Source organism: Coptis chinensis, chromosome 6 (genome assembly GCF_015680905.1).
Source record: "Coptis chinensis isolate HL-2020 chromosome 6, ASM1568090v1, whole genome shotgun sequence".
NCBI lineage: Eukaryota > Viridiplantae > Streptophyta > Magnoliopsida > Ranunculales > Ranunculaceae > Coptis > Coptis chinensis.
Genome location: NC_141461.1, coordinates 30,179,564 through 30,194,430, shown reverse-complemented (window position 1 = coordinate 30,194,430; position 14,867 = coordinate 30,179,564). Strand labels below are relative to the sequence as shown.

Sequence of the window (14,867 nt, the reverse complement as noted above, 5' to 3'; positions counted from 1 at the left end):
CAAACACTCCTCTACAACCGGATCATTTTGACGCCTTATGCAAACCCAACAACAGATTTTACAGTCCATCCAACTTTCCTTACAGCAGTTATCCCAAGAGAAAGTACAACCCAAAGGTGTATTTCCAGGTCAAGCGATACATAATCCTAAAACAACAAACACGACCTTTGAGGTAAACGGTAATACTAGTAAGGAAAATGCAAACGTAGGTGAGTTAAATGCCATCACCACTCTCCATTCTGGTAGAGTGGTTGATAACGCCATAACTATGCCTATAGTTACCCCACCAGTAGTCCCTACACCAGATATTAAACTAGATACCAAAATAGAAACTGAATATCCTACCCCTGTAAAGGTACCAGTTAAACCACAACCTAAGAAACAGAAAGTCAAGGTTAGACATCTTGTTAATCCATACGCTAAATATATAGAGAAACCACCGTTTCCCCAGAGATTAGCCATGTTAACTAAGGATACGAATTTCAATGAGATTAGGGAAGTTTCAAAAATCTAATGATAAACCTTCCCTTTCTTTAAGCGATTAAAAAGTTACCTCACCATGCTAAGTTTCTTAAAGAGTTGTGCACTACTAGGCGTAAGACAAATATTCCTAAAGATGCCTTTTTAACTAAACAGTTTCCAACCTTATCCGAACATAATAGAATCGTTAAGTATAAGGACCCTGGTCGTCCTATTGTACAATGAACCTTAAGAGATTCCCACACGACGACTGCTTTATTAGACCTGGGGGCAAGTGTTAACTTACTCCCATATTATTTATATAAACAAATAGGTCTACAGGAGATACAACCTACTAAAATGATATTGCAATTAGCGGATCGGTCTATTAAGTATCCTAAGGGTGTGGTTGAAAATGTGCTTGTAAAGGTTCAGGATTTCTACTATCCTGCTGATTTTGTTATCCTCGATACAGAAGTCGCTAACGACTCTGTTCCGATCATCTTAGGGTGTCCTTTCTTGGCAACTGCCAACGTGCTTATAAATTGCCGCGATGGTTCGATGTCCATGTCTTTTGGCCATCTTTCAGTTGAGGTCAATGTTTTTAAAATGATGAAATAGTTACCAGATTCATCTGTAGATGGGGAGGTTAGCATGATCGAGAGCTTAGCTCAAAACTATTTTAATAACATGTTTCCATAAAACCATATGCATACATTCCTTTCCTTTGGAAGTTCAGATTTTGAGGATGACTCCTACATAGAGGAAGTAAATGCCTTTTTCAAGTCTACTCCTATAGTAAACCCTTCTGTTGCTCCATCTACTGAGTTTGAAGACCTGCTACCTAAACAAAGTCTTCACTACTCAAGATGAGGAACCACCAGAAGCCTTTATCGACATTCCCACCACCCCGGTGCTTAAACCTCTTCCTTCTGAGTTGAAGTATATTCAACTTGATCTGGATGGTAGTCATCAAGTAATTATATCTTCTCTATTATATGTGGATGAAGAGGCATGGTTGATTAGGGTAATTAGAGAACATCGTTCAGCGATTGGTTGGTCCCTATACGACATTAAGGGGATTTATCCTAATGTTTTCACTCATCGTATCCATTTGAAGGATAATGCAAAGACTTCTCGCGAACCTCAGTGTCGCTTTAACCCTGCCATGAAAGAGGTGGTCCAGGAAGAAGTCTTACGATTACTCGATGCGGGTATCATATACCCAATCTCCGATAGTGAATAGGTAAGTCCCATTCATGTAGTTCCTAAGAAATCAGGGGTTACCATGATACATAATGCTAAGGGTGAATATGTTTCCACGCATGGTCCTATGAAATGGAGGATCTGTATTGATTACAGATGTTTAAATGTCATGACATGAAATGATCATTTTCCTTTACCATTTATAGATTAGATGCTCGAACGTCTAGCTGGTCATTCTTTTTTATTGTTTTTTAGATGGCTACTCTGGCTATTTTCAGATTATTATTGATATTGATGACCAAGAAAAGACTACCTTCACATGTCCTTTTGGAACATATGCCTATAAACGAATGCTTTTTAGCCTTTGTAACGCTCCTGGTACCTTCCAGCGGTGTATGTTTCATATATTTAGTGACATGGTAGAACACTTCATGGAAGTTTTCATGGATGATTTTTCTATCTATGGAAACTCTTTCACTGACTGCCTGTCTAACCTGTCTAAGGTTTTGACACGGGTGAAGAGAAGAGTCTAGTTTTAAATTGGGAAAAATGTCATTTCATGGTTAAAAAAGGAATTGTCCTAGGTCACATTGTATCTAGTGATGGCATCGAAGTAGATAAGGCCAAACTAGATAAGATAGCACCTCTACCTATACCACGGACTGCCCGTGATATTAGAGCCTTTCTAGGCCATGCAAGTTTTTATAGGCATTTTATCAAAGATTTTTCAAAAATAGCTAGGCTTTTAACTAATTTGCTTTTAGAAGATGTCATCTTTGATTTTAATTTTAACTGTATACAGGCTTTTGAAACTTTAAAAGCCGCCTTAACATCTGCACCCATTATACAGCCTCCCGATTGGTCTAAACCTTTCGAACTCATGTGTAATGCTAATGATTATGTCGTTGGTGCTGTGTTAGGTCAGAAACTAGATAATAAGTTGTAACGCCCGTATTTAAAATACATATTTATTTTATTTATTTATTAATTAATTTAATTATTTATTTAAAAATTGGCTGGATTGGATTTGGGATACGCTGGCCTGGTTTTTGGGCCCGAGTCTGTTTTGGGCTTGGGTTTCAGACCCAAGTATATAAACACATTTTTCTAGAGAATAGGGTTTTTAAGATAATAAAAATAATGAAAATGGAGGCAGAACTAGAAACTTGTTTGCTCGAGCGTTGGAGCACGACGGCTTGGACTAGGAGGGATTCGTCGGGTTTTAATACAGATGAGTAGATTAGTTTTCTATTTCACAATATATGTTAATTATTCTGGTATTAATATTCGTCCTGTCATTTGGTAAAACTGTCGTTATTAAAACTGATTAAAATCTGTTGAACTCCGAAAATTTAGATTAAACTGTCAAAGGTTGATTTGGGCATGTTAATGGAGCGCGAGCCCTCGCGCCCAAACAAGATAATGGTCCTGTATATGAATTTGTAACTGTGTGTATTTTATGTTTCGGTTTTACACTGTAGACCGGTGGTTGGGGGTGGCCTGTTGGAGTTCTGTTGGAGTTTGGACGGAGACATTAATGGCGTCCTGTTTATGGCTGTTTGAACTCGTTTTTATGTTGTTGGTTATGGGTTGTTGAGGGTTGAGTGGGGGCTTGATAGTAGTGCTGTCAAAGCTTATGGAAGTCGTCAATGGCGGTGGCCGAATCGGTGGTTGGGCTGTTTTGGTTTAATTTGAGTTGTGGGGCTTGCATATAGACTAAAAATCGATGGGTTATGGTTGATTGTAGTGTGTGAGTGTGAGGGAGGTAGATGGGAGCTCGTCGGGCCATTAATGGCGCCGAGATTTCTCGATCTAGATTTGGTGGGAGAGGGAAATCGGGTGTTGTTGGTATTGGAAGGTTGGGTTTGTCTTGGGGTTTAAAACCGAAGCTATTTCCATTTAGTTTGAAGTGGTCGGTGGTGGTGGCGCGCGAACCGGGCGGTGGCTGAAATTGGTGGCTGGTGGTGGAGGAGAGAAGCTTGAAGAAGATGACACTGTTTGGTCAGTTGGGCCTTGGGCCGAAAAGGTTGTTCTGTTGGGCCGGGCCGAAATGTTAAACTTTAGTTTTTGGGGCCTTAGCTTGTTAGTTGGGCCAGTTTATTTTGTTTGGTTTGGGCCCGGTTTTGTTTTAATGTTTGGGCCGGTTCTAGATTAAGTTCTATGGGCCAGTTTCATTTGTTTTGTTTGGGCGGTTCTAGATTAAGTTCTATGGGCCAGTTTCATTTGTTTTGTTTGGGCCTTTTTCAATTAGTTTTCTTTGGGCTAGTTTCTAATTTATGTAGGCTGGTCCTTATGTCCCCAATTGGGTCAGGTGGAATAAATAAATTGGTTTTAGACTTTCGGGTTCTAAGGTTTGGGCTTGGCAGTTGGTCCGAACCATTACCTTGTCATGAGCCCGAAAGCCATGCATTATTGACCTTAGCCATGAACCATGGCTATGACCACTAAACTCGCCGAACATGGAAACGATGGGGTTTGACTTTGAAAATTACAGTTTGACTTCCACCATGATGTGTTGACTTTGACCACTGACGGTTGACTTTGACCGTTGACCATTGACGGTTGACTTTGACCTTTGACCATGACGTGTTGACTTTGACCGTTTTGACCGGTGACTTTGACCGTTGACTGTGGAATGTTGACTTTTTCCAGTTTTTCTCATATTTAAGAATATGGACAAATATAGTAATAAAATGTTGTCAAACATTATATAACGTTGTTTGTCATTATCTAATTATGATTTGACGTGAGTAGTGTGTAAAGCATATATATATTGGGCTTTGATTGTAGACTGTGGACTATTTAATTGTGCTACATTTTATGTTGTAAATTGTATGGACAAATCCAATGCTAAAATGTTGTGGAAGATTGTATAAATTTGGTGGTCTTTATCTAATTAAGATTTGACGTGGATATTGTGATACTATGTAATATGTGGGATATATATATTAAATACAATAGTTTTGGAGGCATAAATGTATAAACGCTCTGTTATTTTATATGTGAGATGCTACTATGAGGTAGTATAGTATTAATGAATATTTGCCCACGGGAGTGTGGTGTAGTGCAATAATATATTAGCACGTGAAAGAATGAAAGTGGTTATGAGATATAATTAAGATATTTCTAAATATTATGGTTTAGTGCAATAAGGTATTTGACCTGCACGTGATATAGTAGAATGTTTATGAGTCATAAATATATGACACCTGAATAAATTATGTAACGAAAATTCTAGAACCTGACTACCACAAGTCATGTGATATGCCCTGTGTGGGCGTATGTGATATATAAGATGTTGTATATATAAGATGTTGATTGACCCATGTGTTGGGCAATCGTAGCCGAATAGTGGCTTGATTTTTCCGTTCGCAAAATAGAACGAGATGCTCAATATTTTATTCCGAATAGTGGCATTACTTACATAATTGCTTCCGTGTGAGGATTTACCTGGTGTGCGGCATCCCACTCAGGGTGGTTACGCACGGAGTGGTTCATTATATAAGGGGAGGCATGTGGATGTACATGTTCGGCGTTGGGTAGTGATTGTGGTAGCCAGGGAAACTAGGTAAGACATAGATACGACGTGATATTAGGGACACGCAAAGAAAGCCTTAAATAATATAATTATGATAATGTGTTGGTTAATGATGTATCTTTAGATAGATGATTATATATGCTTGATTGGTTATAGTTTAGTTAGAACCTAAGGCGCCTCGTGGAGGAACTAAATGCATTTTTATTATGCGTATGATTTGTTGTGTGGTTAGTGGGAAGTTAAGGCGCCTCAGTGGAGGAACTACCTGCCTTACTTATTGTACTTAAGGATGTTTTATTAGTCGTTAAAAGTTAAAGCTTCATGGAGGAAACTAACTGCCCGTAAGGATTGTGTATATATTTGGTATAATTATATATTGTATTTTAGAGCTACTCACACCAAAGATTTTATAATGTCAACCGATTTGCATGTTTGTTTATCGGGTGTGTTCATTAAATGAACACAGCTTGATAAGTCTTGATAGGTTTAGTGTTGAAGAAGATTGGTTCTTTGCTTGAGGTTTTCGTTAAGCGTTGCATTTCAAGATAGGTTTTGTTTTCCTTAAGGTGATATAGATTTTCAGTTGAGATAAGGTTATTTGTATTTTCATTTGTTAATTTCTCAGTAATGAAGATGACTTTTGTTTAGTTAAAAATTTTATTGGTTTTATTTATCCGCATATTTTAAACTGTTTATGGGTTTTTGGGAGTTGATAGTGCGTCACACCTCGGAGATCGAAGAGTCGGGAACAAATAATGTTTTTCCGAATTCTGTCGAAATTCGGGGTGTGACATAAGTCCACTATCAATTATTATGCTAGTAACACTTTAAACGATGCTCAAAGGAATTATACAACTACATAAAAAGAATTATTAGCTGTCGTTTATGCTTTAGATAAGTTTCGTCCTTATTTGGTTGGTACTAAGACTTTAGTTTACACGGACCATGCAGCCCTTAGGTACCACTACACCATAATAGCTATTTTATAACAGTGCAAAATTTCAATAAGTAACGGATATAATAAGCATCGATGCAAGAAAGAAATTATATCCGTTAGTGACTACAACAAGCGTTACTTAAAATCTTGAATTAATATTTAATAATGTTTTCACGGTTAAGTTGGGATATGCTAACATTTATATCCGTTAGAAAAGGAATACAATTATGCATAATAAATTGAAAAATAAAGAAATATCCAGCGATTATTTTTTCTTATTTTTTTTGGCTAACATTTAGAAAAGTAATTCTAATCTCGCCTTTTTTTCGTACGACAGGAAACCAAAAAAAAACCCACTCTCTAAAGAACCCTAGCCTCTCTTCGCATCTTCTCCAATTTCTCTTCACTAGATTCTCGACGAACTAGGTCAATCTCTTCACTAGATTCTCGATTAAAAAAGGTTGCTTTTTTGCCGATTATTCTCTCTCTCTCTTTCTCTCTTTCTCACATTCCTCTTGGTTGTTTGTAAACATGTTTTTGTAGATTTCCATTGAAGGTTGGTTTATTGTGGACGGCTTAAACTTGGAGGTTCACTTTGGTATAATGAAATCCCTGTTTTTCTTTTTCTAATAGAGATCCTTGTTAAATATCAACAATTATCTGCAGCTAAAATTATTTATATTGGTGCAAGTTCCCGTAAAACCTTTGTTGTTCACGCTGTAAGTAACTTTCAATTGGTGCAAGTTCAAATTTAGTATAGAATTGTAATGTCGTGTGATTTTTTTTTTTTTTTTTTTTTTTTTTGAAATGTGTGTTGAGTTAACAAATAGGATTTGGATATATAGTTATTAGAATATTTGATTTGTTATTGTTTGGATTGTAAAATAAGTGTTAAACTTAATAGTTTGCATGTTTTAATATGTTGTAGAGTGCTGAGCTTCCTCTGGTAGGAAATAAGGCACCTGACTTCGAAGCTGAAGTTGTGTTTGATCAGGAGTTCATTAAGGTATACTGAAGCTGTATGGTTAGTTTAGAATTACGCTGGAAGATTTAATTTGGCATGTTGAAGGCTATTGAATCAGTGTATTTGAAATTGTTATATGTTGGTTTTTTATTTAAGTTCATATCCCTCCTCTAGAAAAATTTGAGTGCCATTTAAGTCATGGTTACTTTTTTTGTATTGTGTGCTTGTTTTTGCACTTTTATAACAGGATACATCTTAATTAGAATTCTGTTTCGAAGGTTTAATGTTTAAATTCACGTGAATGCTAGCACAATGAAATTGAGTAATATTAAAAGCAGAATAATGTGGGTGGTAATAACGTCGTAAAACTCATTGTCGAAAATTTTGTTTTAGTAGACTATAAACCATATGTCATGTATAATTGTTGTATTATCTTGAGTTGTTATCATTGTTATGGTTATTCTCATGTTACCATCTGTTTTCACCAGGGAAAAATATGTTGTTAGTCATAACAATACATGGCAAAATACCATTTCTGCCAATTGAGTTAAAATTGAAGGAGCAACAGCTTTCACAGTTTCTGGTTTGTTGTGTTCATTTTAATTTCCCGTCCTTCCATTTGCGATATATGCTATTAGCATTTTGTTTTCTGCAGACGAGCTATAATGAGCTTTTCTTGTTATATTTCCATCAAACACATTAGGATGTTCTTTGTATGCTTGCAAGTACTCAGTGGCATCAACATGGGTACCAACTGCGGATACCACATGTTAGTAAACTGCATATTCACTTGTTCATGGTTGTTCTTTTGTTTCTTAAATTCTGATAAGTAAAGGTGATATATATTACTTGCCAATCTTTCCTAGATGCTAGATCCTGTATCCAAGTTTCAGTTGAGAGCTGGTTTGAGTTGGTTTCTTGTTCTGGTACCCTGGAGTCGATGCCCATCTGCTTGCGAATTGCTATCTCTGTCACTCCTCCAGCACCAGCTCCCCACAAGCTTCACATGGTCCGATCCCACCCGTTTTTAAGTAATTCCTGCTTCTTTCTAGTTCATGGTAAGAGTTGGACATCTGTCATAGATCAAGCTAGCATCTCTTGTTCAATTGTACAAAGTTTCTACTGCGTCTTTCAATATTTCTTTGAACTATTTTATCATCTCAGGTTAGGAGACACACAAACTGAAAACTGGATGCAAACAACCGAGTGTGCTTATAAAGAGAAGTTTCGTGGTTGGGTTAGATTTAATGTTCCTATTTCTCATAAGATAACTGCTAGGGTATGTTACTCTTTTCATAGGTCGCAAACTTACAAGAATATTTAACAGTACACTTAAGATTTTGTTGGAAAATGTACAGCTGTGACATACTGTTGATGCCTTCAAGATTTGAACTTTGTGGCCTAAACCAGTTGTATTCAATGAAATATGGAATTGTTCTTGTAGTTCATTGCACTGGAGGACTTAGTGAGTTAACTTCTTACCACAATATTTGGACCTTAAATAGATTAGGTCATATACTTGTAAGGCTCTTTGACTATGGCACTATGCAACACCTTTTTCTGCAAGATATAGTCGAAAATTTTGACCCATTTGCTAATAATGGCAGTGGTCAGGGTACTGGGTACGTACTTCCATGTCTTGATCTCATCTACCATAGACTCATAATTCCTCGATAATTAAAGTTTCGGAAAGGATACCTAGCTTATTGAAGGTGCTTCAAGGACACCCAATTGTAACTGTTTATATTTAAGACAGTCTGTTCCCCCCTCCCCTTTTGTAAAAGAGGCCATAATTATTATGAACATGTTAAAATTCGTGTACACTGGTGAACAAATGAATATTAGATTCGAACCCACTCAATCCTGAATGAGACCAACATTTTACTTTGAGGTAGAACTCTGCTCCTATCATGGTAGATTTGAACTGTCGTAGGAACTTAACCTCAGTATTTTGAGAAGAACCAATCAATACTACTGTTTTAGGCATTTTATTATTTCCTTTGAGTGTTTTGTTCAGATACATTTTAGTAATCACATACTCGCTTTTTGGCGGTGGAGAATTTTCCAAAAGAGGGGTGGTGTCCGACGGATTTTAATTGGTCCTCTCAAACTCAAGAAATCGAGAGATGATTGCCATTTCTTCGAGCTCAGAGGTAACCACATGGTAAGCGTTTAACTAGCACAATCTTATATGATTGCTTCATTTTTTTCCACTTTTTTGGTAAGGATTATTTTTCCTTTTCTATGCTTTTTAATTATGTTAATTTTTTATTTTTTTTAAATTCAATTTCCTTGGTAACTGGTGGTGGTCTGGTGGAGGGCGGTAGTGGCGGTGGCTATGGAAATATGGTAAAGAGTGGTGGTGGTGGAGGGCGGTAGTGGCAACAATCTTGCAAGCGATAGCAATAAGGGGTGGCATTCAGTCATTCATGCATGTTGAGCGAGGGTGACATTATGAAGTTTTGATGCTTCAGTTGATATAATGTAATTGTGCAAGTACTCGTTAATTGTAATAATACTATAAATTTTCTATTTTGATATATATACAAATGTTGGTGTGTGCTGTTTTTACTTCAAATCTTCATTTTATGATATCTGGATATGAAGTTGTCACTTAAAAATATTACAAGGGAAATGACTAGTTTCAACTTGAAGAGACCATCAGAAAGTTTTGAATCAAAAAGATAAGAAGATAGAAAGAGTTGTATTGGACATTAATTGACCCAGGATTTTTTTTATTTTTTTTTCAATGGGTACAGTTTACTAATGGATATTTCCGTTACAAACAATAGTTAGTAAACAAGTGACTACATCCATTACTAACGGATATATCCGTTACAAATGACAAATTTAATCGGGTCGTGTGTTGTTGGCTATCTGTTACAAATAATTTTAGTAACGGATATAACTGTTACTAAAATTATTATGAGTAACGGTTATATCCGTTACTAAATTTGGCCTAAGTGAGAGTGACGCCCTAGAGCTAACGGATATAACCGTTAGTAAAAATATAAGTAACGGATATAACTGTTAGTAAATGCTTTTTTTGGTGTAGTGTACCTTCTCGCAAAGAAGGATGCTAAACAGAGATTAATCCGATGGATTCTTCTCCTATAATAGTTCACCTTAGAAAAAAGAACAAAATAGAGGTCAAAAATGTAGTTGCCGACCACTTATCTAGACTAACAAATGACGATGATAGTGATTCTGAGTCCATACCTGACTCCTTTCATGATGAGCATCTGTATGCTATTTTTTCTGCACCATGGTATGCTGACATTATGAATTATTTAGCGTCTGATATTCTTCCTGATGTTTGGTCAAGAAATGAACGTAAGAAGTTCTTGGCTAGAGTTAAGTTATACTACTTGGATGAGCCCTACCTTTTTAAGTATTGTGCGGATCAGATTATTCGTCGTTGTATTCCCCAGTGGGAATATAATGAGGTTCTATCATTCTACCATGACAAAGAGTGTGGTGGCCATTTTAGTGGTATGAAAACAGCTGCTAAAATTCTTCAATGTGGGTTTTATTGGCCTACCATGTTTAAAGATGCCCAAGTGCATTGTAAAACGTGTGTTCGTTGCCAACAACTTAGGCGAATCACTAAGCGTAATATGATGCCATTAAACCCAATCATGGTGGTAGAAATTTTTTATGTATGGGGCATTGATTTCATGGGTCTTTTTCCTGTTTCCCACGGTTTTATATATATTCTAGTTGTCGTGGACTACATGTCTAAATAGATAAAGGTCATGGCTTGCCGTAGCAATGACCATAAGACAGTTGTGTTTTTTGTTAAGGAATACATTTTCTGTTAGTTTGGCATTCCTAAAGCCATCATTAGTGATGGTGGAACACATTTTTGCAACAGAGTTGTTGCGTCTCTAGTTAAAAAGTATGGAGTTACACATAAGGTGACAACTCCTTATCATCCACAAACTAGCGGCCAAGTAGAAGTTTCTAATAGGGAAATCAAAAAGATCTTAGAAACAACTATAAATCCTGATAGGAAAGATTGGTCTAAGCGTCTAACTGATGCCTTATAGGCGTATAGGACTGCTTTTAAAACTCCTATAGGTATGTCTCCCTTCAGGCTTGTATTTGGAAAACCTTGTCATTTGCCCGTTGAATTGGAGCACCATGCTATGTGGGCTATAAAAAGCCTTAACTTCAATTTTGATGAGGCGGGTGTCAAGCGCAAGTTGCAATTGAATGAGCTTGAAGAAATCTGTAGCGATTCTTATGATCTCGCAAAGGATTATAAAGCTAACATGAAACGTGTTCATGATAAGCAAATCTTGCGCAAAGAGTTTGTGGTAGGCCAAAAGGTCTTACTTTACAACTCTCATCTACATATTTTCCCTGGGAAATTAAAAACCCGTTGGTCTGGTCCTTTTCTGGTTACTGAAGTCACCCCTTTACGGGCAACCACCTTGGTAAATCCTAAGGACAACAATATCTTTCAAGTCAATGGCCAATAGTTAAAACATTTTCACGAGTTAATGTCCCCTGATGTGGAGGAAGTCCTTTTACAGGACCCTGTCTATGAGGACTGACCTTTGTTGTTTGGTGTACTTCCTTTCACTTCCATATATTGGTGAGTGCACCATTCAGGTAATCAGGCCCTCCTATTAGAGTGTGTGGCTGTAAGTACTGGATCCTAAGTCCACGTTTAACGTAATTCACGCTTTCCTCTTTCGCATGTTTTCTTGGTTTTTGAGTCATGTTTATCTATGGAGTGACTTACGCCTTTACTGCTTATTGTTTTCCTTATATTAATCCGTATTCATAAAAAAAATAATAAAAAATAAAAAATATATTAAAACCATAAAAATAGTAAGTTAGGAAGTCTCGGGAATCTGACTTTAAAAGACCCACGTTTAAAACAAATTTTCTAAACTCTGTTCTATAAAATTTGTTTGGGGAAAATTTGTTTGAGGTGGGGTGTTGGTCTTTCCATCCTTGATTACTCAACTTTCCATTTTTGTTGCTTATGCCATTTAATCATATTTTGATTCTAGTTGACATTATCTATGAATTTAGATTTCATTTGTTCGCATAACTTACGTCATTCACGCACTTCGAGGTATTTTACACTTTTTTATATGTCACCCATGGTTAGAATAGAGTGTTTTATGGATCATTGGATTGAAAATTCTCTCCTGATCATTTTCATATATCATTCATAAAAATCAAACCGTTAACGAATCGACAATTTTAGTTTGAAGTTTGCGCGCATAAAATCGAAAATGTTAAAAATCTAATTGGGCTTGGGCCCAAATATCGCACGCACGTGCGCAGCACGTGCGTCTCCTTCCTCAAAACAAAAACAGATCGTGAGTTTCTTCTTCATTCCGCCATTAACAAAACAACCAAACCCTTAAAAAAAAAAAAAAAAAACCACACCAAAAAGGTTTCCCCCACTCCAAATCTTCTCCACAACAAATTCTAACTCCACCGCGCCCACTCCAAATTTTTGAGTGAGTTTGATTCAAACTCATTCCCCATATACACTCAATCCCACAAATTGACTCCAAACTTCAATGGCTCAAAAATGAAGACTTTTGCCGGAACAGGTTTTTACTGCCGACCACTTTACACCATTTTTTAGTGACGAGATAATTAGGATGGATTGGAATAGGTTGTGGTATTTGGAGAATGACTTCTACCACTCTGATTTGGTGTCGCAATTTTATAAGAAGAGAGAGTTGGAGGGTCAAAAAAATTTTGTGAAGATGACTAGGGCGAGGAGAGAAGTTTCTAGAGATTTGTTGGTTGATATTTTAGGCATTATGCCAAAACCCCATCTCGAAGCCACCTTGCAAGAATCCCAGTATGCTAGAGTTCCTGTATTGATGAGAGACACTATCTTGGAGGGACAGTACAATCCGAAATCACATTGTGTCTGACAGTTATCTCTGTGAACCAACCAGCTGGCTGTAGCTAAGTGGATTGGTAAGAACGTCATTGGGAAAGAGAAAGTCAGCGATATCGGGTTGAACTGTCTGCATGTTCTCTAGATATTGCAGGAGAAGAGGTATAAATTCTGCATCCTCGATTTTATATTAAATATGATTATAGGAGTTGGAAAAAGTATTGCACTCTTCCCTATATTGATCACTAAGATCATGATGTCTTTTGGGGATGTTACAAAATCTGATTGTATTATGTTAAAGTTGCATTCAAATGCAACTATTTATACAGAGTGTATCCAGAAGACTTGGAGGTTGCCGGAGGATAGGGTAGTTGATTCGGATGATAAGGAGGAGGATACGGCATGTTTTGATGCCAATGCCTTGGAGAGGTGTACTTCTGATTTCGAACGCATGTCAGTGTTGCATCGTGGCTTGCATTCCCTTAATAATATCTGTGAAGATTTACGGACTAGGCAAGTTAGAATTCAAAATAACCAAAAGAACCTTTAGACAAATTTTGAATTGCTCAACGATGGTGGAACGGATCTCCAGGCTAACATGGAGACTATCATCCAGCGTGAAGATGAGCATTGGGTAAAGATGAAGGCATTTATGGAGGCACAGCGCAGTTCCAAATGGAAATTCTAGAACGCATGCCACCCATAGGGGGTTCTTCCTCAGAGGAGTCTGTGAGGCATGAGCGTCGTCGCCGAAGGACGGATGGCTCGGGCCCATCTTCATCCCTGGGCCCATCTTCATCTCGTGGCTAGTTGTTTAGGAAATTTGTTGTTTTGATGTTGTTTTCTTTGTTTTTAGTAGATTAGATGTTAAGTTGTTAAATTCAGTAGTTAAATTTGAATTATGTAGTTAATTGTTATTTGAATTTCTATTTTTATTTAAATTAGGTTTTGTCAAAGCCTGCGATGATTTTTGTGTAAATCCCACCTTTTCGAATTGTTTGAGGGTGGTATTATTATTTTTAGCATTGCTTTTATCTGATCCACCATTTTAGAAGTAATTTGGCAATGAGTTGGTCGAGAATGTTGCTATTATTGGTGTGGCTATGATTAGATATTGTGGTAGGATGAAATTTCAATGAGTTAGAAAGTTGATATTCTAAATTCAATCTAAAAGATATTAGGCTGGTTTTGGAATAATGAATCTGGGTTGTTTCCGTTTTAGGTTTTGGAAATATTTTGTTTCCGACAATTGCCTTAAAAATTTTGGCAACTTGTTAATTCATTTTAGAAACTGAAACCCTATATATACTTGATTCATTTTACACACAAAACCCACACAACTCATTTTCATCTCTCACCCTGAACCTCTACATTTTTCCTTTTATTTTTCACTTTATCCTGCTCTTCACACACGGAGCACCCCCCGTGCCCAACACACCCCATTTCAGAGCGCACCCTGTGCTGAAAACACTGTAACTCGAATTTGATAGAACGCGACCCACGCCCTTCAAAGGCCATTTCAGAGCGCACCCCGCGCTCTGACCTTCGCAAACACTATAATTTTCTTATTTTTTGTGAGTTTTCCAAGGTCGTTTGCAGCTCTTCTAGAGAGTAGTTATTGTGATGACATTTCCTACAGTCATACCTGAGCAGTCTTTCGAAGACTTGTTGGGAAGCGAGACCTATGGAGGTTGGTTCCGCAACAGGATCTTGAAGTTAGGATGGCAGCATCTACTGGTAAGTGATGATGACTCGTATTCACCTCAGCTTACTGCATATTTCTACAATAATGTTAATTTCTTTTGCCAACTTGATGGAGAACAAAAATTCTCTGTCGTAGTTAATGACACGACAATGGAATTCAGTAAGAATTTGGTAGTGTTGG

At 37.1% G+C, this 14,867-nt stretch overlaps 2 long non-coding RNA genes across 2 annotated transcripts; both read left to right on the top strand.

Annotated features, from left to right (window-relative positions):
* The first annotated feature begins 6,442 nt into the window (after positions 1 to 6,442).
* LOC147492527 (uncharacterized) lies at positions 6,443 to 7,147 on the top strand. The gene is made up of 3 exons (XR_015199881.1): positions 6,443 to 6,566; positions 6,684 to 6,738; positions 7,069 to 7,147. It is a non-coding gene; the product is annotated as an uncharacterized LOC147492527 (long non-coding RNA).
* Positions 7,148 to 7,590: 443 nt separating this feature from the next.
* LOC147492526 (uncharacterized) lies at positions 7,591 to 8,953 on the top strand. Its single transcript, XR_015197611.1, has 4 exons — positions 7,591 to 7,687; positions 7,808 to 7,873; positions 7,971 to 8,162; positions 8,269 to 8,953. It is a non-coding gene; the product is annotated as an uncharacterized LOC147492526 (long non-coding RNA).
* Positions 8,954 to 14,867: the final 5,914 nt, after the last annotated feature.